Source organism: Eretmochelys imbricata, chromosome 5 (genome assembly GCF_965152235.1).
Source record: "Eretmochelys imbricata isolate rEreImb1 chromosome 5, rEreImb1.hap1, whole genome shotgun sequence".
Taxonomy (NCBI): Eukaryota; Metazoa; Chordata; order Testudines; family Cheloniidae; genus Eretmochelys; species Eretmochelys imbricata.
The window spans coordinates 19,751,358-19,776,830 of NC_135576.1; positions in this window are offsets into that span (position 1 = coordinate 19,751,358).

The window sequence follows — 25,473 nt, forward strand, 5'->3', positions numbered from 1 at the left end:
GGTAATGGGCTATAGATCCTCTTTGTTATCTCTAGTTTTCTGGACAGTGGGATAGGTGGGCACATGATGGTGGTTTGGTGGTCTCTATGCATATATACTGTGACAGGGTCGAGCTAGTTGGCTATAGGAGAGTAAAAGAAGGGAGATATATAAGCCCCAGGCTAAGTAGATCCCTTTTCCCTGAGTAAGGTAACAGGGAAGGTTCCAGAACAATCAGGAACCTTCTGGAGACAATTAAGGCAAGCTAATCAGGGCACCTGGCTTTTAAAAAGGAGGTCACTTTAGTCTGTGGTGTGCATGTGAGGAGCTGAGAGCAAGAGGCACTAGGAGCTGAGAGTGAGAACGCGAACTGTTGGAGGACTGAGGTGTACAAGCATTATCAGACACCAGGAGGAAGGTCCTATGGTGAGGATAAAGAAGGTGTTGGGAGGAGGCCATGGGGAAGTAGCCCAGGGAGTTGTAGCTGTTGCACAGCTGTTCCAGGAAGCACTCTAGACAGCTGCATTCCACAGGGCCCTGGGCTAGAACCCGGAGTAGAGGGCGGGCCCAGGTTCCCCTCAAATCCTCCCAACTCCTGGTCAGACACAGGAGGAGTCGACCTGGACTGTGAATTCAGAAAAATGGCCAAGCTGAGGGCTGCCGTGAAGCTCCAAGGCGAGCAAATCCGCCAATAAGCGCAAGACCCACCAAGGTAGAGCAAGAACTTTGTCACAATACCTACATAAAAATCCTCCAGCACATTTAGGGCCATATTCAAAGCCTATTAAAGGCAAAGAAAAGGCTCTGATTGCCTCGAATGGGCTTTGGAACAGCCATTGGGACATTTCTTGGACCTTTTATAGAAAAGCCAAGTATGTTATAGGACCTGAAAAATGAAAAGACACTATGACTTCTAGATGGTACTCTTGAAAAGCATTAAGGTGGGGAACATTGGTGGGGAAGTTTATAATGTTTCCCAAGCTGTAACTGTTCTGTGAAGAAACAGAGAATTTCAGTCTCTAGGACTGAAACTTTGTTTGCTTTCACCAGCATAAAATTCACTGTTGCCATTTTCCTTTAAGGTTTGAAAAAAATTGACGATGACATAGATGTATTAATTTTTCTTCACCTTATTTTCCCTCACAGATAAAGGCACATTAACACTGTGCCCCAATTCTGAGTTGCTCCGTTACTGAACTCATTGCAGGAATGGAGAGGGGTGGATGCAAAGGTGTCTAGAATTCCTTTTTGCACTCCTTATGTTTTGCGGCAGCTGTGGGCCTGCCAGTCTGCTAGTGCAAGTTAAAGTAGCCCCAGGACCGCTCTAAAGTACATTCTAGTTCCCAAGGCTCTCTATAGTCTGCGGGAAGTAGAAACTAGTCAAAGCTCAGTGCAGTCTGCCTATACCCCGTTCCTGTCTCCCCACATATTATCTTGTCCCTACCCAGCCTGCCCCGACATGTCCACGACATAGGTGAACATGGGAGGCACACGCTGTAACTGAGTGAGAGTAAGGAATACTCATGCGAATAAAGCTTTGCAGACGCTGTATTATTGCTTCACCACAATGCATTGGCTGTGCCAAAGAGGCAACTTCACTGAACCAGCCTTAAACTTATAGCAGTGAGGAGAGTTACATTTAAAGCAGAAACTCATGGGCGTGGCAAACATTGCTTCCACTGATCAGCTCAGTGTTCCTCAGCATCAGCAACATCTGTCACGTATAGAGTATCACGTGCTGTTGCAAGAACCCCATGCACCGCTACAGACTAGGGACCGAATGGCTCGGCAGCAGTTCTGCAGAAAAGGACCTAGGGGTTACAGTGGAGGAGAAGCTGGATATGAGTCAACAGTGTGCCCTTGTTGCCAAGAAGACCAATGGCATTTTGGGATGTATACGTAGGGGCATTGCCAGCAGATTGAGGGACGTGATCGTTCCCTTCTATTTGACATTGGTGAGGCCTCATTTGGAGTACTGTGTCCAGTTTTGGGCCCCACACTACAAGAAGGATGTGAAAAAATTGGAAAGAGTCCAGCGGAGGGCAACAAAAATTATTAGGAAGCTGGAGCACATGACTTATGAGGAGAGGCTGAGGGAACTGGGATTGTTTAGTGTGCGGAAGAGAAGAATGAGGGGGGATTTGATAACTGCTTTCAACTACCTGAAAGGGGGTTCCAAAGAGGATGGATCTAGACTGTTCTCAGTGGTAGCTGATGACAGAATGAGGAGTAATGGTCTCAAGTTGCAGTGGGGGAGGTTTAGGTTGGCTATTAGGAAAAACTTTTTCACTAGGAGGGTGGTGAAACACTGGAATGCGTTACCTAGGGAGGTGGTGGAATCTCCTTCCTTAGATATTTTTAAGGTCAGGCTTGACAAAGCCCTGGCTGGGATGATTTAGTTGGGAATCGGTCCTGCTTTGAGGAGTGGGTTGGACTAGATGACCTCCTGAGGTCCCTTCCAACCCTGATATTCTATGATTCTATGATTCTATGACCTATGGATTACCTAGGCTCAGCAGCAACGAGAGAACAATCAATGACTGTCTTAGAGTTTACTTGTGTTTGTGAGCTGAAGCCAGACTCTTAGCAATACTTTAGCATGGGTTCTGGGTTTTAATTATATTGAAGCTGGTTTGTGCAAAGAGTCTGTCAGATCTTTGCATATTTAGTAAACTCTGGTGGTGTCAAATATCTGGTATAATAGGAAGGCTGGCTCTGTTTTCATAGGAAATATTGTGGTACTTGTGAATGAAACAGGTGTCTGAATAGACTCCATCATTAAGACTTTCGTTATCTACACTGCAAAACTAATATGAAGGATACATTTCAAATTGGCGTGATTTATACTTTTAGCCAGATATTGCCTTTTTGATTCAACAGATGTGCACTCTGGACTAACCGTTAGAAACAGTGTAGACCAGAACATTTAACTGACATGGCAATTTTTTAAAGCCTGCTTGCAAGAAGAAAAGAAAATTCTGCTAGAAAAAAAATGCTTCCTATTTATTTTCATCTGCATCTAGGTAAACACAATATAATGGAAACATTTAAGGACCTATAATCTTATTTACATTCTGAGCATGAATACAGTTCCCAGTACAGTGCAGACATCTGTCAGACAAACAGACAAGACTGCAAAGATATTTAAAAAGCTCTTTTCTTAAACAGCAAGGAAGCTGTTTGGGGATTTTGGCAGGCTGGCTGGTGTAAGATATGCTTTGTAGGTTGTTTCATAGGGTATTTACAAGGAAAATTGTGGTGATAACTCAAGGACCAATCTAATTTGTCAGGCATTTTAATTTTGAGGGTTTTGTTCTGCTCTTACCGAGTTCAAGTATTTTTTATTATTATTATTTAAATAGGAAATAGCATAACACAGCTCACTCATTTGTATAACACTAATCAATACGTTCTATTTCAATTTAATCTAACACATCTTGAGGGGTAATAAATCACTAATGTATTATCAGTTGTAGAATAAAATTTAGTTTTCTGTAGCCCCTTCCATACACCAAGTATCACTAATTCTTTTACAAAGCAGCAAGTTAGTTAGCAGCAATACAGCAGCTGTGTAAGCAAACGCAACAGCCATTGCACACTTGGCAATAGCTCACGTAGCCTTGGACGTATGTCCTGTCCTGTAGAAGATGGGCAGGGATACAACTCCTATTTTGGGGGGTGGTGGAAACAAAGAACTAAATTCATCCTATTGCACCACACTACAATATACTCAACACTACAATATACTTAACACTAGTGGTGAATTGGGTCCTTTATCCCAACCCTAATTTATCCAGCATGTACCTTCCTTTTTCCAAGCCTGGTCTTGCCTGCCACACATCTGGAGCTAGCAGCAGACTGAGGTCATCCCTGTCAATTCTTTGCTTTAAAAAATACTCCAAATTTCCCTTGCCATTTAGCAACAGCAATAAGGTTCCAGCCCAGTGGAGAACTACTCTTGCTGGTCAGAGCATTTTTGACTAAATGAAATCAAAGCCAAAACATTTTGTGAAAGTGTTTCAGTTTTGCCAGTCTTTGTCAAAATGGCTTTTGGCTTGGGGAGAGAGTGAGACTCCGTAGCCTTGTGGTTAGGGAACTGGCTTCTAAGGGACCCAGCCTTAAGTCCCTACCTGCCTGAATCAGTGCTCTGGAATGAAAAAAAATCTGCTCTGGATCAGTCAGAGCAGGCATTTGACCTTGGCGCTGCTCCCCACGCAAGGACAGTGCCCTAACCACCAGGCCACACACACTTCGATGCTGCAGCCTGAACTGAATACCTCAGCTTTTCCACAACAGAAAGCTGTTTTCACAAAAAATGTTTGAAAGGTTTTGTTGTCATTCAACCAGGGACCCAAAATAAATTTTGAAGCCTTGAAAGTTTCCATAAAATGGAATTATTGTCCTCTATTGTCCACAGCTCTAGCAGCTACATGGATTCTCCCTACAGCAACCACCTGACTGGAGTTTCATGGAGCAACAAGCCTGCTGCACCTTATTCCTTTAGGGCCAATACCTTTTCAATGCCACTGAAGTTTCTCCGCTTTGCTGAGGGGTTGTTTCACCATTATAAATGCTGTTGGCATATTTAGAGATAGCTGCTACTGTGCGACTATTGAGAGATCCACAGAGCTACAACTTCGATCCATATTTGCAAGTTTTATTACAAAATAGATTAAACTTGTAATGACATTAAATTTGCATGACAATTTGGAGAATTCTGTAGAATCTGGGAGGAAATCTCATCAGAAGTTGTTTAATTTGTTGCTGTAAGATTTGTTACTATTGCAGTTACATTGTAAGTTAAAAACAAAAGGGTTTCTCATTTTCATGGGAAATCAGAAACACCGGGCTGGATTGTAGTACCCCTCACATTGATTGCCTTCATTGGGATTACTCAGGTGAGTAACTCCTAAATTATTGTGTAGCTATTGCTGTTCACTTCTAGGCAAGTGGCTAGTTCACCTACAGAAAACAGGGACAGACCTTTTAGCCAACACTTTTCTTCCTTAGACCTTTTTGTGACAAGAAAGAGGAAATTGCTTTACTGATTATTGTTATACATCAGTTAGGGAAAGTTGAAGCTCATAAATGAGAGAGACCTGAGATTATGGATGCATAATCAGACCCATGATTTAAAAATCTTTCCTCTATCCTCTGTCCTCTTCATTAAAGCTAGGTTGAGTAGACAGCTTGAGTCATTTTGAGATAGGACAATTGAAGAGGAAGTTTACCCTTTCTCTCATGACACAGACCTGCTTCTATCAGCTGGCTCTCTTCCTCATTTTCTTGGAGTTAACTGAGGAATTTCAGGCTTGCCAACATGTTGCTCAGTAATCTGCACCATCCTACTTAGCAACAGATCTATGTGTTCATGGCCATTGTATATTTGTCTCAACCCATTATTCATACTACTTTGTTGGTCCTGCACTGTCCTGGTTCACTTTCTCATGGAAAATAATTGTTTCATTGCATTTCCTGAGATCTTTTTGAGTGCCCATTTTCAACTACCTGATGTGTCATAGTGCTGCAAAAATTGGAGTGTCTCTGCTCCAGTTTTTGGACGCGAGACTTAGCAACAGAGAAAGGTGCTAAAGAGAGACAAAACTTATGTGGGTGGCTGGAGATTAGCCATTTGGAAATCTATCCTTTCCTTTGTACCACAAGCTGTTTTCATGTTTCTTCTCCAACTCACTGTACTTGGGTGCTACTCAGCTACAGATGCCTTATTTTGATCTCCAAGGCCGCCCTGAGGAGCACTGGAGTGAAGAATATTTTCAGTTTCTATGTCCTCCTCTCAAATCAACAAAATGGGACCCCCTCTTTTTAAATTCCCTCTTCAATGGCTCACAACTTAGCTGTTTTCCCCTGACACTACCATTTCTTTCTTTCTTTCTTTCTTTCTTTCTTTCTTTCTTTCTTTCCTCAGTTTAGCCTCCCCATCTATCTTTCCTCCCCTTCAATGGTGTGGAGAATTTGTCTGGCAGTTCTTCTAGTACATCTTGATCACATACAACTGGATCACATAGAGCAAGGCTTTCCCTTGAGTTGAACTCAGAATCACAGCATCTCACTGAAATATAGCACCTCACTGAAGTATGGCAATTTAGGAAGCTGGCAGTTAGCTATGTTTAAAACCAACCCTGAAGTCAATGGAGCTTCGCACGTGTATGTAGACTCATTAGACACGCCCTTCTTTGAGGGTGACATACCCACCTCTCCAGACTTCCCCTGTAGTGACCTGCCCTGGACATGGCATTGGGGAAGTGCAGAGCCTTCAGGATTCTCTTGCATGGGCTTCCTCCTCTCTAGTTCCACTGGCACAGTGGAAAGTCATTTCCACTAGATGTAGGTCTATAGTAAACGAGGCATTTCAGAATCCACCCCTATGTCCTTATCACTTCTTAACCAGAGCTTCAGAAGGTGATATACATCTTGGAGTTCCTCTGAGAATAGGCAGGTGATATGCTACATGGGTTTATTTATCTAATACAATTTAGCAATTTACAACCGTATCAATTCTTGTTAGGTTGTCTTGTAGCATTTTCCAGTACATTTTGATTTGGTCTGTATCAGGTTCTCTCTCTCATCAACTTACATTCGGAGCATTTTATTTTGTTGTTGTCAGTGCTGCAGTGCTGAGCAGCTGCCATACCCCTTGACTAAATTAAGGAGAATGCTGCAGCATACATGTTTAAAATTCATGTCTGCCACTTACTAACTTCATTGGTATGAAATTCAGAACTCCTCTTATTAAACACCGTTAAATATTCTCTTTATTTCCAAAGACAAATATGAACAGAAACACAACCAAACATGTACTGTATTAAAATCATTGATTCACAATATTTAAATTTCCAGCTAGCCTCCAATTAGCAGGCTTTCCAATATTTGAACAGAAGACCATTTTAATGTAATTACAAACACATTTTAGGCATCTAAATTTTTTGCATAATTAGTTCCCTATTAAACTATTTATGTAGCCCTTTTTCCATCAGAAACAGAGAAAGCAGAACAATTTTATTCCTTACTGTTACAATAATTAACTATGCAAGTAGAACAGCATATTAATAGAGTATAATTTGTTTACATTTAAAAGAAAATTGTGTTAGATTAGCATAGCAAAAGACTATTTCCATATCCAGGCAGTAATATGCAGGCCTAATAGCAATTTACAGTGTAGTTAAAGAATATTATTAATAAAGTAATATAGTGTAATTCTGTTTGCCCCCACCATATTTCACAATGTCTTTAATTACAGCTAATTCCATCGAGACTAATTTGGGTGTTATTAAGCAGTAGACACAGGAATCTTAAATACAACCTTTGTTAATAATTAATATAGAAAGTTACTGTGGAGCATGTTCCTATAAGGAAAAGTAAATACATTGTAAGCATTTTATAGGAAGATTAATTTTCCCATGGTGGAATCTTATTATAAGGGTCAATAATTAATAATACATGACTGACACCTAAGGAAAGTTTCACTGAAATCTAAATTTCATTTGAACAGAATTTAACTACAAGTTTGCTTAAACTTTGCTAATATTTGTCAGTTATGTGTTTGATCCTAAGAGCTTTTGAGCGCTCTCAATTCCCCTTGAAATCTGCTTTTATTAAAGCTCAGTGTCTTACGGGATCCCTAAGTTTGCAACACTTCGCTGGAGTATTGCATGAGGTTTAGAACATAAAGAATCATATTCCATAAGACATAGTATAAATCCAGAAGCTAGAGGACATTATCAATATTTTGCTTTTAAGAAGAAAATATAAAACTGTTACATGAAAAAAAAGTAAAACATAAGATCCAGTTCTAGGACCCTCACAAGAAAATACAGTAAGAGTTACGTGAAGGCTTGACTCTGACCTCACATTTATTTTACATGATGTTAAGGGGGTTATACCAGTGTGGAACTGGTTTTAGTGAGATCAGAATCAGGACCTCTGGTGAAAAATTTTTTCTTGGTTGCATAGATGTAAATTCAGAATAACTCAATTTAAGTTAATGGAGTTCCTTCACTTTTATACCTAATTAAATGAGAACAGAATTGGCCTAGTGAGACATACAACCAGGGACAAATCAATACTTGGGGGAAAGATTTTGTTCTCACTTATAGCAATGTGAGTTAGCAGTAACTTTAGTGAACTCAGTGGGCTTGATTCTGACCTGGCTTGCACTGTATTAAATACAATGGTGTAGCTGTGTTAACACAGCCAGAGGTGTTTCTTGTTAACACTGCTGAGAGTAAGATCAGAATCAGACACGCAGCATAATTTCATGCAGCTGCCATAGAAATCTGAGCAATATTTATTGGTGAGGCAATGGTATAAGTTACACGTCGGGTGGAAGTGGTGAAGTATTGTAACCTACATCTGTTTATCTCTCAGTGAGAGTGCAATGTAAGGATAACTTACATGCCAAGGGGAAAAGCCAACAAGAGGACGGATAGTAAATAAAGAGCAGTAAGCCTCCCCACACCTTGGGCCAGATCCTGGACCTCATTAAGCCTAGTATGCACCAATGGCTTAAGCAATTACCTAGGTATTTTCTTGGCACAAGGGAATCCTCAGATGGCATGGCGCTGGAGTGACCAGCTGCACACTATCCCCTCATCACAGGGAGCGTGGCAAGGGGTAAGATAGAATATTGTTGCATTCTGTCCATCCCTGGGATTGGAAACAACCCCATGAAAGCCATTGCACCCAAGAGCATCCCTGCAGTTTTTCCAAGTTGATCCTCAGGACCAGACTGGTGTCAGACTGTCTGCAGATCAGGAAGCCACATGGGTGGCTTACAGCCACCTTTGCAACACTCTCTCCAAATTGGTTCAGATGCAAAAGAACCAGCCTTTGGGTCATCTTACATTTTCTTATTACTTGCTTTTCCTGCTTCCCAAACCCCTTCCACATGTAAATTACACTAGCTTTGCACTCCCGCTCAGAGAAGTTCGTTCAAATAACATTACTTTGTCAGTTACACCAAATTATATCCATTTTATGATTATTTAATACCCAATGTGCAACTCATCCTACCATTTACGTTGCCACAGAATTCAAACTCAACATAAATTCAAGACTTTCTCAAGATAGTCTCAGAACTGAAATGGAGGGATATCAGTTCACTAGTGAAAAAAACCCAACAAAAATGCTGAGGAAGTTTATGTGATGACCCATCTTGGCTGAGACACCAGAGGTTAAACTGGGGACCTTCAAAGTAAAAACATGAATTGTACAACTTGAGCTAAAGAACCAACCTTCCCTAGGTGGGTATGTAGCAAACTCATATCTCCTGTCAACAGACACTCAATGGGTTACACTTACATATTTGCCTTTACCTACCATTTTGTGTATCAGCCCCTCACACTCATGAAATTTTTCAACAACTGCTGGCCACACAACATACACACGCATACAATACATATACTGTACTTTAGAATATAGTTTCAATCTCTCTTTATTCGGTTTTGCATCCAACATATTGACATCAATAGATTTTTGTTCTCTTTTAAACATATGAATAGGCAGTATGTTGCTGAAAGCTGACTCCATATATTGCAAACAGTCAGCAGCATATTATGTCATGCACTTAAAATAATAACGTATGTTTTCAAAAGGGATGGCATAAAGGGGGGAATGCCATTTTTTAAATCACACCAAAATAACACTTGGCCCAGACATTAAAACTTCCCTGGTTATGGTTACCAATAAGGCCTGCAAAAAAGAAAAAGGGCTGTTCGTTTAGACTCTCTCAAATAAAAGGTACAGGCATCCCCAGACAGGGCTTTATAGTAAAAGAAAAGGAACAATGTAATTGCTTTCAAGAGCACAATTAAAAAAACACTTGGGCTTTGTGTGATTTTGCCACAAATCATTTTAGCATGACAGGATGTGGTTTCTATGCCTTGAAAACATATGCTGGGACATGCTGGCATGTGGGGAGTTTACTCCAGTGCATTGATATGCATCTAAATATGGAATGAGAAAACATCTTGATTGTCCATAGAAGAAGTAACCTTCTATGGGCAAAATGTTACATCCAGGAAAAATTCCTTCCTGGTGTAACTCCATGAACTTCTACAGAGATATCTACAGCAGGGGCAAATTTGGTCATTGACTTTGTGCCTTAATATTTCCAGTGCTTTGGATCACAAACATACAAGGAGTTTTCACAGCTTCTTGAACATGATCACATTGGTCAATACGCGGCAACAAAAATAGTAGCAAGGAAGAAAAGTGACAGATGATCCCGAGAATGAAAAATAGCCAAAAAGTTGGTACATTTTAGATATCACACAGACGTGCAGAGGGTTGGGGTCCAGATCAGAAGTTTTATGGCAGGAGATTCTAAAATAGAGAAAATAGAGAAAAACACAGCAGAAAGCTGTCGCTCACGAAAGCTCATGCTCAAATAAATTGGTTAGTCTCTAAGGTGCCACAAGTACTCCTTTTCTTTTTGCGAATAGAGACTAACACGGCTGTTACTCTGAAACCTGTAAGAAAACAGGGTATTTTGGTAAAAAAATGTAATTTACCATGAGATTTTTGCCTGATTTCCCCCCAATTATTTCCTTACACAAAGTTCTATTGTGTGTCCAGGGAGGTTGAAGTGTTCTCCTACAGGTTTTTGTATATTGCCATTCCTAATATCTGATTTGTGTCCATTTATCTTTTTACGTAGGGACTTTCCAGTTTGGCCAATGTACATAGCAGAGGGGCATTGCTGGCACATGATGGCGTATATTACATTGGTGGACGTGCAGGTGAATGAACTGGTGATGGTGTGGCTGATCTGGTTAGGTCCCGTATTGGTGTCGCTGGTATAGATATGTGGGCAGAATTGGCATCGAGGTTTGTTTCATAGATTGGTTCCTGAGATAGAGTTACTATGGTGAGGTGTGTAGTTGCTGGTGAGAATATGCTTCAGGTGGGTGGGTTGTCTGTGGGTGAGGACTGGCCTGCCTCCCAAGGCCTGTGAAAGTGGGGGATCGTTATCCAGGATGGGTTGTAGATCACTGAAGATGAGTTGGAGAGGTTTTAGCTGAGGACTGTATGGGATGGCCAGTGGAGTTCTGTTGGTTTCTTTCTTGGACTTGTCTTGCAGCAGGAGAATTCTGGGTCCATGTCTGGCTCTGTTGATCTGTTTCCTTATTTCCTCATGTGGGTATTGTAGTTTTGAGAATGCTTGGTGAAGACCTTGTAGGTGTTGGTCTCTGTCTGAGGGGTCGGAGCAAATGCGGTTGTACCTCAGTGCTTGGCTGTAGACCATGGATTGCGTGGTGTGTCTGTGATGGAAGCTGGAGGCATGAAAGTGGGTCGTTGGGTTTTCTGTATAGGGTGGTGTTAACATGACTGTCACTTATTTGCACCGTGGTGCCTAGGAAGAGGACCTCCTGTGTAGATTGGTCAATGCTGAGGTTGATGGTGGGATGGAAGCTGTTGAACTCGTGGTGGAATTCTTACAGGGTTTCCTTCCCATGGGTCCAGATGTAGAAGATGTCATCAATGTAGCGTAGGTGGAGAAGGGGTGTGAGTGGATGAGACCTGAGGAAGCTTTGTTCCAGGTCAGCCATAAAAATGTTGGCATATTGTGGGGCCATGCAGGTGCCCACAGCGGTGCCACTGGTCTGGAGGTATATATTGTCACCACATTTGAAATAATTGTGCGTAAGGATAAAGTCACAGAGCTCAGAAACCAGTTGTGCTGTGGCATCATCAGGGATACTGTTCCTGACAGCTTGTATTCCATCTGTGTGTGGGATGTTTGTGTAGAGAGCCTCTACATCCATGGTGGCTAGGACGGTGTTTTCTGGAAGATCACCAATGCATTGTAGTTTTCTCAGGAAATCAGTGGTGTCACGGAGATAGATGGGAGTGCTGGTGGTGTATGGTCTGAGTAGAGAGTCCACATATCCGGACAGTCCTTCAGTGAGACTGCCAATGCCCGAGATGATGGGACATCCAGGATTTCTGGGTTTGTGGATCTTGGGTAGTAGATAGAATAACCCCGGTCAGAGCTCTAAGGGTCTGTTGATTTGCTCCTGTTAGCATAGGGAGTGTCCTGAGAAGATGGTGCAGTTTCTTAGTGTATTCCTCAGTGGGATCTGAGGAAAGTGGCCTGGGTAGAATTTGGTATTGGAGAGTTGTCTGGCAGCCTCCTTTTGGTAGTCAGACCTATTCATGATGACAACAGCACCTCCTTTATCAGCCTCTTTGATTATAATGTCAGGTTTGTTTCTAAGGCTGTGGATGGCATTGCGTTCTGCATGACTTAGGTTATGAGGCAAGCAATGTTATTTTTCCACAATTCTTGTCTATGCACGTCGGCGGAAGCATCCTATGTATAGGTCCAGACTGTCATTTTGACCCTCAGGAGGAGTCCACGTGGAGTTCTTCTTCTTGTGCTGTTGGTGGGAGGGTATCTGTGTATCAGTGTGCTGTTCAGTGTTATCTTGAAAGTATTCTTTGAGTTGGAGACAGCAAAAGTAGGCTTCCAGATCACCGCAGAACTGTATCATGTTTGTGGGGGTGGTGGACAGAAAGAGAGTCCCCAAGATAGGATAGACTCTTCTGCCAGCCTGAGTGTGTAGCTGGATAGATTGACGATATTGCTGGGTGAGTTAGGGGTACCACTGTTGTGGCCCCATGTGGCAGGTAGGATTTTAGACAGCTAACAGTCCTTTTGTATACTTGAGGAGGAAAAATTCAAATGCACAACTACACAATGTGGAATAATTGGCTAGGCAATTATTAGTACTGGTGAAAACAATGAGGAGTCTTTGTGGCACCTTAGAGACTAACAAATTTATTTGGGCATAAGCTTTCATGGTGCCACAAGAACTCCTCGTTGTTTTTGCTGATACAAACGAACATGGCTACCACTTTGAGTATTGGTGAAAAGGATCGTGGGGTTACAGTGGATCACAAACTGAATATGAGCCAACCATGTGACGTGATTGAGGAAAAGGCTAATATCATTCCTGAGTGTATTAACAGGAGTGTCGTGTAAGACATGGGAGTTAATTGTCCTGCTCTACTGAGCACTGGTGAGGCCTCAGCTAGAGTACTGTGTCCGGTTTTGGGAGTCACATTTTATATAAGATATGGAATAATGGAGATCGTCCACAGGAGAGCAACAAAAAATGATAAAAGGTTTAGAAAACCTGATATATGAGGAAAAGTTTAAAAAAACCTGAGCATGTGTAGTCTTGAGCAAAGAAGACTGAAGGGGGATCTGATAACAGCCTTCAATATGCTAAGGGATTGTTATAAAGAGGACAGTGATCAATTGTTCTCCATGTCCACTGAAGGTAGGACAAGAAGTAATGAGCTCAAGCTGAAGCAAGGGTGACTTAGCGTTAGATATTAGGAAAAACTTTCTAACTGTACGGGTAGTTAAATTCTGGAATAGGTTTCCAAGAGAGGTTGTAGAATCCCCATCACTGAAGGTTTCTAAGAACAGGTTGGACAAACACCTGTCAGGGATAGTCTAGGAGTACTTGGTTCCAGCCCTACATTTCTATGATTCTATGATAACCAACTAAGCCATACCGTATGGTGGTATGGTGATGTAAACCAACATTCAGTATAGGCTAGTTTAAGCCCATACTAAAATCATTTCTCTTGTTACCCAGCCTGGGATTTGAATTCAGATCTCCAAAAATAAAAGACTAATGCATTATAGGTAAGGCTGATTAGGAAATATCTTTGAAGCTATCCAAAATAGTTAAATGGCATTTGTTTCACTACAGATTTTGGAGCTGGGTGCATATTCAAATTCTCAATAATCCAAAATTCAGATAAACTCTCTATCTGAATTGCAATTATCTGCAATTCATTCCTCTCAACATTTTTTAAAATAGATTTATTTATTTATCTATTCTCAGTAGAGCTGGCCAAATATGCAAAATAGTGTTCAGACGCATTCATTTAAATTCATGACTGTAGAGTTCACACGTAAACATGGTTCAGCATTGATTGGGTCCACCAAAAAAGAAATTGTAACTATATCATCATATCCTACAGATGGCTAATATTCATATGTAACTGTCAAACATATCTCAATGCCAAGCTTGAAGACAGACAGCATCAGCTTGTACTTGCATCTGAGCCATTAAAACCCAATGGGCCCCATGCAAAACAAACTATTACATACTGTACCCGGGGACTGGCAGGCTCAAGAACACAGGCAGATTCCAATCATTCTGAAACTCTGGAAAATGTGAAGAGTCTAAGCAACAGTCTGTTTGAAGGCAAACTGTTTCCTGGCCTGGTAGGCATCAGGTTATTTAAGACTATTTGCACTAGGCAGAGGAGAGTTTCAGTGTGGCTAGGGAAAGTTGCAAGACCTCAGATCCACATACCTCTCACAAATGTGCTGCTCCATCTGCAAGAAAAGTCACCTACTTCCTCTATCTAGTCTGGCTGCATCCCCTAATATAGCTGGCTCTGGTGGTGGCTCATGTGTACACGGTGTAAGCTTAAGTACAGCTCACCAGCCAAAGCTTCTCTTACTTTCTCTCTTGGCACTCAGCTCAGCTTCCTGTGGAACCCAGGGTCTCTCCACATGCCCAGCAGTGTATAGATTTAGGGTGAGCTTGGAAACAGGGAAAGGTGTCAAATCTATCAAAAAGTGGTGAGAAAAAAAAAGGGGAGGAAACGATTTAGCAACAACCCACAGCCAATGAGGGAGGGACTATTACCTCTTTACTGTACAGTGTGATGCCTCTGTGTATGCAGTCTAACACCGTATTGACCATTTTTGTTAGAATATCACATTGTAAAGTCATGTCAAATATTTGGCCCATTTTCACCCCTAAGTCTGACAGCATTACTGCTGTCCAGGCTTCTTCCTCCTATTGTATATTTGTGTTTTTAGATAAGTGCATTATGAGATGTCTCATCACAACTTGATACATTAAAATTATCACTGCTCTCTGTTTACAGTCCTTCAGATGTTTTTCAGCTCTTTGTGACTGTGTTCAGATCTAAACCAATTTAAATGGATGTTGAGAGTAAGGTTCCATTAACTACTATAACAAATGCTTTGCTAAACTACAAATATAAAGGGCCTGATTCCCTGCTCTTTTCTGGGGTGAAAGGGCAGGTTGTCATGCCTAACTCTTGTGGTCTCTAGTCCTTGATTCACCCATAAAAGTGGATGAATGGCAATGGTCTTAATATAAATTTGAGGACCTATTGTAGTGCTGTAATTGCTACAGCTACCCATGCTCCATCCTCCTTTTCAGAGGATGCTGTGAAGGCCAAGATTATAACGGGGTTCAAAAAAAAAACTAGATAAATTCATGGAGGTTAGGTGTATCAGTGGCTATTAGCCAGGATGGGAAGGGATGGTGTTCCTAGTCTCTGTTTGCCAGAAGCTGGGAATGGGCGACAGGTAATGGATCACTTGATAATTACCTGTTCTATTCATTCCCTCTGGGGCACCTGGCATTGGCCACTGTTGGAAGACAGGATACTGGGCTAGATGGACCTTTGGTCTGATCCAGTATGGCCGTTCTTATGTTCTTATGTATGCCTTACATGTGGGGAAAAAAATGCACATTAGAGATAAACCAAAGCCACCTCATACAGATGCAAAGCTAAACTTTCCCAGAGCTCAAAGTGGTTTGGTTCATATCCATCTCTAATTTCCACCCATTGCTGCTGAGTTTTACAAAAGCCCAATGTAATCTTCCTCAAATAAATTCTCCGAACAATGGAATCTGAATTGTACCCAAAACAATACTCTCAGTTTTCTTTTTCACTTTTAATAGTGCCCTGTGTTACATTGCATAAAACACAAAAGCCCCTTTTGTGTAAACCCTGGCAGGATCTTCATTCACAGCCAGAAGTCTGGGAGGTTCCCTTTTTAGAATTGACAAGCCTCTCTGCTTGCACAGTCTCCTGCACATAATAACCTCTCAAAACACCCATAATCCCCCCAAAAATCTGTGTTATCAATTCTCCACATGAGTATCTAGAACATAAACACACTATTCTCTCTGCATGTAATTTAGTCCTCTGGGAAGACAAACACTCCCTCAGTCCATCTAAGTTAGGCACAATCCCTAAGGCATACAATACAATAAATCAATATCAACTTTTTCCATACCAGGATCCCCCACAAAACTTCGTACTATTCTAGCAAGGACTCCTTACCTATTTAGCTTTATGGTAAAGGTCGAGTAGTTATGGCCCCCTGACATCTGTTCATGACCCGCCCTTCCCTTATGCAATCTCCAAAAGACACATTTTGAAGACATTTGTCAGTTTTTACTTGTTTAATCAGTATCTGATGATAATGGCATGGTCACAGCAGGTCATACTATAAAACATAGGAGGTAAATGTATAGTTCATGTAATCCCAGTCCCACATCACTCTAAATATATTGTAGAGGGCACCTTTATGTCAGCACTACAGTAAATAGAGTGTTTTGTTTAATAAATCAGGCATAGAATTTATAGCCAACTTCAGAGTAAAAAATATTATTGTACTAATATGGCCCAACTTCCTAAAATATAAACTCTGGGTCAGATTCTCACCCAGTGTAAATCCGCATAATGCAAATTAATTTAATGGAGCTACATTGATCTACATCAGCTGAGGATCTGGCCGAGGATCTTTTCTAATGTGTCATACTTAATAATGTATCTCAGCTCATGGAGCCAATGTATTCTGGCGGCCAGTTCAGTGAAGTTATTGCAAGCCCTTTGCAGACAATTAAAAAAATAAATAAACCTACTGCTTGGTGCCTTCTCTGCTGTGACTTAATCGGCAGGTGAAGGATGAAATGCAAAAGGAAGGTGTTCTGCAAAGTGTGGGAGTTCAGCTGTTGATATTTCACTAAATCAGATTGAATACTAACACTGCAACTTGAGAGACCAAAGATAGAAACAAACTTCATTTCAAGTGACCATTTGTACAGCTGTGCTGAAGCAGTCTAAAAGCACCGCAGACGGTGAGATTTCCAGCCTCCAGAGCTCTCCAGACTCTTCTCTTACTGATATCAACTTTAGCATTTGCATTTTTTTAAATTGCCGCACCACAAATTTGTAATGCCCTCCCAGCACAATTTGACAATGTGTATCTATTATAGGTGAGTTTTAATGTGCTATTTACTTTAGAACATGAGGGGTCAAATACTCCCTGGTGCAAATCTATTGGGTTCCTTGGGGTTAAACCAGTGGTTCTCAAACTTTTGTACTGATGATCCCTTTCACATAGCAAGCCTCTGAGTGTGACCCCCCTCTTATAAATTAAAAAAAAAACACTTTAAAATATATTTAACACCATTATAAATGCTGGCAGAAAAGTGGGGTTTCAGGTGGAGGCTGACAGCTCGTGACCCCCCATGTAATAAACTTGCAACCCCCTGAGGAGTCCCAAACCCCAGTTTGAGAACCCCTGGGTTAAATCAACAATGAATTTGGCCTCCTTCCACTTGTCAGGATGATTTACCAAAAATACGTTAATCTGTTTACAATTTCATTTTTTTAAAAATCAGTTTCTGTGCTGTGATGCTAAGGGTTTATAACTATCACCAGGACAAGGGGAGATGTAAAGGTGGCTTAGAGCCATCTTTATCTTCCCCTTCACAAGTGCACTGAATGAGTTTGGTGCAATTGAAAATTGTGCCCAGAAAGTGCAATATAAATACTAAGTACTTTTTTAACCATAAATTCATCTTCCCATTTCAATATTTACATGAACAAACCCAAGTCACCACAAATATTACCACTGAAAGATGCCCACAAATAAAAATTCTTATGAACTAGGCGAAATTGGTTGTTCATTATGATGTATTTAGTCTCTAATTTTCCTTTTTTGGGGTAGCTGTAAATATGCAGATATTATTACTTATATTAACCCATCAAAGTCTCAGCTGAGACTGAGGCCCCATTGTGGCAGGTGCTGTGGCTACACATAAGAGACCATAAAGAGTGCGCAATCTAAGGCTCCGAACCTGCAAAGACTTAAGCATGTGTTTAACTTTACAACCTGTGGATATGTCTGCATTTAAACTGGGAGGTGTGATTCCCAGCTCTTGTAGACATATCCGCTAAAGCAATGTAGCCAGGATAGCCTAGGCAGTGGCTCAGGCTAGCTGCCTGAATACACACCCACTTGGCCCCCACGGACTCCAAAGACTCTACTAACAGTGGATAAAGTTAAGCACATGTTTGAATCTTTGCAAGGTCTGGGGCTAAACAGACAAGAATGGGACCAAAGAAGTATTATCTCCACTTCACAAGTACAGAGACATTACATGATTTGCCCACAGTTTCAGGGACAGCCAAAAATTTATTCCAGATTTCCTGAGTCCCAATTAGTGCCTTAAGTACAAGGCAAGCTTTCCTCTCTGACAAGATATGTGACATGGGTTTCCAAAGTCATTTAATCACTGCTACAACCTTTCAGAAGAAACTAAAATGTTTGTCCTGGATTGACGTGCCTTTTTTACCTTTCTATACTCTTCACTCAAAGTAACTAATGCATGCTCTTTTTTAAAAAAAAAATCTAGCCCTGCATCTACTTATGGCAACTATTGTATACTGGATTGTATATGTATATGCTGTATTTTCAAATTATACTACTAGATCAATTCTAAAAACAGGTCAATTGATATGATACTTCAACATACATTTCTCCACCATTTTATGGGCTAATATTTAATTATCTTTGAGTAATATGCTACCTCTTTAATTAGAATCACTGTTTAATAAAAGTTTTCAGTGCCCAAGAATACTAACATAACAACGCCTCTTCTCCGGAGAGGAGTTCTAAAGATGTATTTTTATCATGTTTCTTAATTTTTTCCTAGTGAAACACACTGTTGCTTTTTTTTATAAATACATAGCTATGGCTCACGCATTGCCTCAAAAGACAGAGGTACTGTAAATAGCCACTCTTCCACCAGCAGCTAAACATATTATGAAAACCATAAAACTGTAATTATGCATAAGTATAATGATAAAAAACCTGAGCGACACAAATAGCTAATACATTTAAACATGAATCATTCTTTCTGTTAAGACTTAGGGACCTGATCCTGCAAAAACTACTGAACATGGCTAACTTTACTAGGCTACTCATATACATAGTGTATGTGCTTAAGTCTTTGGGTGGGTCACAGACATAAATACCATCTGAAGACTCATGGCTTCTTTGCCTATAAGAAGTGAGTCCAAGGCCAAGTTATTCTCCTGACCAGATTCTGTCTCCCAGTTCCATTACCTTTGCCCTGCTCCAAAAGTGTGAATAAAACCAAATTTATCTTGTCTTCTTTGAAATAGGGTTCCAGTTCAGAGACTGGTTGTTTGAGCTGGGTCACTGATGACAGGGCCAGGGACTGTCTCTTATTGTCCAGCACCCAACACAAACAGGGCCCAGATCTCAGTTGGGCCCTCCAGGCACCACTTTAATGCAAAGAATAACTGGTACCGTGGCGTACCTACCTGTTCTGTGTGAAGCCTGTACAGAGTTGATTGCAGCTATTCAGTAAAGATACAGCCTGACTATAATCAGGGCTGGCCTTACCACGAGGCGAACTGAGGGGGCCGCCTCAGGTGCCAGACTGTGGGGGGGGCACCACTAGGACCCAGAGTGTAGAAAATAGTGTCTGCTGCTGGTGCATATGTATTCTCTCTGCTCTAGATCAGCGGTCTCCAAAGTTTTTGGATCGCACACCCCCACGGTGCTGCCAAAGAAAGGAGAGGGGAAGACCTACCGCAGGTGTGCCGCTGAAGAAAGAAGATGGGAAGACCTGCTGCAGGCGTGCAGAGCTGCCGCCAAAGAAAAAAAAAGGTGGCGTGCCGTCTGGCAGCGCTCCTCCTGCGTGCACCCCCTGGGATCCTCTGGCACACCCCACTTTGGAGACCACTGCTCTAGAAGCACAGAGATGGTGGAGTGCTGTGCTGGAGGAAGGAGGGCACAAGAGACATAACAGGCAGGCCGGAGAAAAGGTGAGAGGGAATAACAGAAAGCAGCAGGAGCTGCAGAGACAGAGAGGAGGAGCCTCTTATGTACCTCTCTAGCACCCCCAGGAGCCTGGATTGATTAACACCAGTTTCTCAGGGAGCTTCCTGTTTCCTGCTGCTTCCATGAACCCACTTGAGGAGAACAGGCAGCCAACTGAAGTAGTAGGAGCCAGTTAGGCCCTTAAGATGCTGGTATCGTCCCTCACTCAGGCCCTGCTACCAGCCTGCTTATTTATCCCCTTCAATTGAGTGTTGAGAGCCACTATAGCTGGCACAGAACAGCAGTCATGAGTGAAAGAAGAAAATGCCCCTCTGGGGCAGCATTCAGAAAAAGAAAGAAAGCAAAGGAAGCTTTTCTATCTGAGCAGGAAGGAGCTCTCCTGAGATACATAGACACAAATGTTCATGGTGAGCCTTCCGGCCCCAGTGAGGATGTGAGTGGTGAGGAGATGCCTGATCTTCCAGTTAGTCAGAGTGAAGGTGACCTGGCAGCTACTGCAGCATCCGTATCTCTATCACAAATGGATGTGACCATGCACATTTCTGAAGAAAAGTGTAGATCAGAGAAGAGTGTGGTGGAGGCACAAGAAACAGCTGCTGCTGAGTTTAGTTCCTTAAGTCTAGATGATCCAGGACTGTGGACCCACTTGAGCAGTAGCCTGAGGGACTTCCTTGTACTGCATGGGCCACAGCAAGTGAAAAACTTCATGTTCCCCAAAGACAATGAAAATAGAAGTTTCCATCCAACACATTACTGGCATGAAATCCCCAATGATGACAAAGTGGAGCGGCCATGGCTTATGAATTCAAAAACCCAGAATGCTGCATGCTGTTTTTGTTGCAGACTCTTCCAGTCTAATGTTCCAGTCACATTGGGTTCTACAAGAACAAAGGACTGGAAATATCTGGCTAGAAATCTGGCATGCCATGAGAAGGCAGCAAATCACCAGAGAGCATTCCATAGGTGGAAAGAGCTTGAGATGAGACGAAGGTTAAAGGCCACCATAGATGATCAGCATCAAGAGAAGATTGCATCAGAGTCTCTTTACTGGCAAAATGTTCTGAAAAGGCTCATTGCCATTGTGAGAATGCTTGCTACCCAAAACCTAGCACTGCGTGGCACTTCAGATCAGCTGTATGTGCCAAACAATGGCAACTTCCTTAAAATTGTGGAGCTGATGGGTAAGTTTGATGCTGTACTCCAGGAGCATCTAAGAAGAGTCACCACCCAAGAAATGTACACACACCACAACCTTGGAAAAACAATTCAAAATGAGATCATACAGTTACTGGCAACAAAAGTCAGACAGAAGATTGTGGCAGATCTGAAGTCAGCAAGATATTACTTTGTTATTCTGGACTACACACCTGACATCAGCCATACGGAACAAATGACTTTAATGGTGCATTTTGTAACAGCAACAGAACCTAGTGAAAACGTGCCTGCAATGGTGACTGTCAGAGAGCATATTCTAGAATGTATTGACATTGATGATACTACAGGAGCTGGTATGACAAATGTGCTTCTTAAAAAGCTGGAAGATACGGGAATTGCGGTAGCTGACATGAGAGGTCAGGGCTACGATAATGGTGCCAACATGAGAGGAAAGAACAGAGGAGTGCAGACTCAGATCCGAGAGTTAAACCTTTGAGCTTTTTTTTGTCCCATGCAGTTCTCATTCATTGAACTTGGTGGTCAGTGATGCAGCATCAGCAGCTTCTAGTGAGGCTGCTGAATTTTTTAAATGTAATTGAAAGCATCTATTTATTTTTCTCTGCATCAACTGATCGATAGCAAATTTTGAAGCAACATCTGGGAACATCCTCTCTGACACTGAAACCACTGAGTGGCACATGATGCGATAGTCGAGTGGAGACAATAATCAAACACCAAATTGGGAAGACAGATGATGCCATAGTTGCCATTATGGCGGATAATGCTATGGCAGGAACCGTTCGTGGGAGAACAGTGGCAGAGGGAAATGGAATCACCAGAAACATACATAACTTCAAATTTCTGTGTGGCTTAGTGTTGTGGCATGACATAATGTTTGAAATAAATGTTGTAAGTGAGAGACTCCAAGGTGTTGACCTTGATATATCTGGAGTGATGGAACAACTGGACAAAGCAAAGTCATATCTACAGTCTTACTGGTCAGATGAGGGATTTCAAAATGTTCTGAAGAGTGCACAGAAGTTGGCAGAGGAACTTCACACTGAAGCTATTTTCCGACCCATTCAAGAATACAAAAGTCAGTGAAGAAGAAGACATTTTGATTACGAGTCACGGGATAATCCCAAACAACAATTCAAAGTTGAATTCTTTAACCAGGTTCTAGATTGTGCAATACAGTCAGCTGAAGAACTTTTCATGCAGCTCAAGGAACACAACAGTATATTTGGGATGTTGTATGATATTCCAAAACTCCTCACTATACCTGAGGAAGACCTACACCAGCAATGCAGGGCACTGGAGACAGTGTTGACACATGATGACATGCGTGATATTGATGCGAGTGATTTAGGTGATCAACTGAAAGCCCTTTCAAGATACATTTCAGCAGGATCAACTCCAAAGGCTGTTCTGGAATATATGTACACAAATAAGATGACCACCCTCTTTCCAAACGCTTTTGTTGCTCTGTGCATAGTTCTAACACTTCCTGTAACAGTTGCCAGTGGAGAACGCAGCTTCTCCAAGCTGAAGTTAATGAAAACACATCTATGCTCCACAATGACACAGGAGAGGCTGGTCGGCCTTGCAACCATCTCAACAGAGCATGAGCTGGCCCAGACTGTGGACCTTCAGGAAGTAGTTCAAATCTTTGCAACCGAGAAGGCACGGAAAGCACCACTTTGATTATTCAATTTTTTATTAAAATTTTTGAACAAGGCATTTTAAGTTGTCATTTCTCCTTTATTAGGGTAGGTAGCAGAGCACTACCATGAGAGGAGTAGAACAGGAAAAAGGCAGAATTGAGAACTTTCAAAGTTTAGGCCAAGCGAGGGGGCATGGGGGCGTCATTTGAGCTCCTCGCCTCAGGTGCAAAAATGTTGTGGGCTGGCCCTGCCTATAATTGAGAGAGCACAAAAGCACTCTGGCCCTCCTCTCCTGCCCCAACAACCCACCTCTTTCCCGTTCTCCCCTCTGTGGAGTGAGAGGTGAGAATGTAAAGCCACATATGCCAGCTCTATAAGTCCCCTGGTATAATTCTTTCCATCTCCTGCTCCCTTTATTGCCCTTGTACACCACTGGATCAGTGTAAAGGGGCTGTAAAAGAAGCCAGAATCTGGTCCTAGGTTTTGTTCTTTGCTGTTCCTGAGACTTTCTCTGTGCCAGAGAGTTTCACCTGTCTGTGTCTCACTTACCCCATCTGTAAAACAGGGACAATAGCTTACTTTCCCAAATATCACACAGAGAGCACCACAGTAAGTAAATAAATCAGTTTTCTCTTTCTCCTGCCTCATTCAGTGCCCTTTTCTCCCATTTTCTTTCTATCCACATGCATTTTCTTTTCTTTTCCCTTTTGTTGCATTCTGGGTTTTTTGCTCCCTATCAGTCTTCTCTTTCCATGGTGGCTCCTGAACCTCACTGCCCCAGTCACCAGAAAGCTACATGCTGCTTGGAGTGTGGAGGAGGAATCCATTGGTAGATGCATGAGGCTAGGTCCATCTGGTCTGACAATTGAGTCCTATGAGGGCAGGGAAGCATTGGCTTGTGGTCTGCTGCTTGAGTCTCCAGCCCTGGGCACATAAGCTGCTTCTGCAGTTGTATTAATGACTGCCGTAAGAACAGGTGAGAAAGTGAGGTAGCTATCATGGAGCTGCCCTCCACTTTAACCACAGTCAAAGGATTGAGGAAAGGACAGATCCAAAGCACGCAGCCTTTCCTGCTGCAGCTGTTCTTCTGTCCTGCTCCTCTCTCCCTCCCAGATTAGCCTGGCATCCCACAGAGAGGCAGGGAAACCCTGAGCCAACACAATTAGGGACCATTGTAGATGGAACCTAAATCTGCCTAGTGAGGGAGCGAAGGGTCTGAAATTGGGAGTAACACCCTGGAGGGAAAGGCTCTCTGAAATGCTTAAACAAGCACACAAAATATTCCCATTGTTGCACACGTCACATTGAACGTTGTCAAATAAATCACTCCTTTTGCCACCCGTAGAAGGCTTTTTTTGATGCCAGTGTTACTCTAGCCTCTTATTTATTCTTTTTCGGAGATGTTTTCAGATACAGTACCTTATTTTTCTGAGTGCCAGTTAAAATGTGCCTCTGGCAGCAGTACCTCCCTAGTGACATTTTCAAATGCCTCAAGAAGAGTCACCGTACTGACTGCCAGATTCCACAGAGTGGACAACATCAACAGTACAACAGAACATCTTTTATTCTGAATAAAGATGTGCAAAATTATCAAGCCTAAGTGTTTTTGTAGGTTGGAAATACGAGTCTCAAATAACAGGGTAGTTTACAACCCAACTCTACTTTTGACATGCTGATATCCTCAAATAGCAACAATAAAGCTTCTGTCTTCTTTCAAGATATTTGTCATCTCTTGATCTTAAGCCAGAAAAAATTGAATTCTGGGAGATCATAACTACAAAACTGATAGCTTATGTCCTCAGCAAGTGCTTATCAAGTGTAATCCAGAAAGATGGTACATTTCAAAAATGACAACTAAAAATAATGAATAAAGTTCGGCTTACTGAAAAAAAAGCAAACAAGGCTTCAAACGGAAATGGCTTTAGGAGCTCATGGACTTCTTTCTAAGAGTATTTTAAATATTGATACTTTTACTATAAATAGTGTTTACAAATGACTATTTTACAGACTTTATAAGGAAATTAATACAGAATAAAAGCCTATCTTACATGAAAGGGACAATGTCAAGTTAAATATCTTACAAAACACATTTATTTTCTATGCAGCACTTTATAGCTCTTCAGACTGAGAACAAATACTAAAAATTTGGTCTCTATCTCTGCATGTCCAATCTGGTGCACGCAGACACTTGTGAAATTTTTGTGCACTATCACTTGTGTATGGAAATGGCAGAAACTATTTGTGAATCCCTCACATTGGTGTAACTCAGAGTCAGGCCTTCTCTAAGCAAAATGAGTACAAATCAAGCACCTAATCCTAGAAACACTCTCACACATGCTTAACTTTAAACCTGGGAGCAGTCCCATTGAAGCCTGTGGTCCCATTGCAGGATTGGGGTCTAAATGTGCACAAGTGAAATTTTTAGCCCCTCCAGAAATGGGCAGGCAACAATTTCATCTGACATAAGGAATCAGGTGATGCAAAGCTAACATAGCTGCCTGTCTGCCTCCCTTTTGGCCCCCATCCTAGCATAGTTAGCCTGTCAAGAGGCTGTGTGTCAGGGTGGGAGGGAACATCATTACCAATGAAGCAAATATTAGAATTTTAAAAGCTTATTTCTTAATTCTTATCTTAACAAAGCAAAAATATTAGTTTTAAGACCCTTTACAATAAAACAGACCACCTGTATAAAACTATATA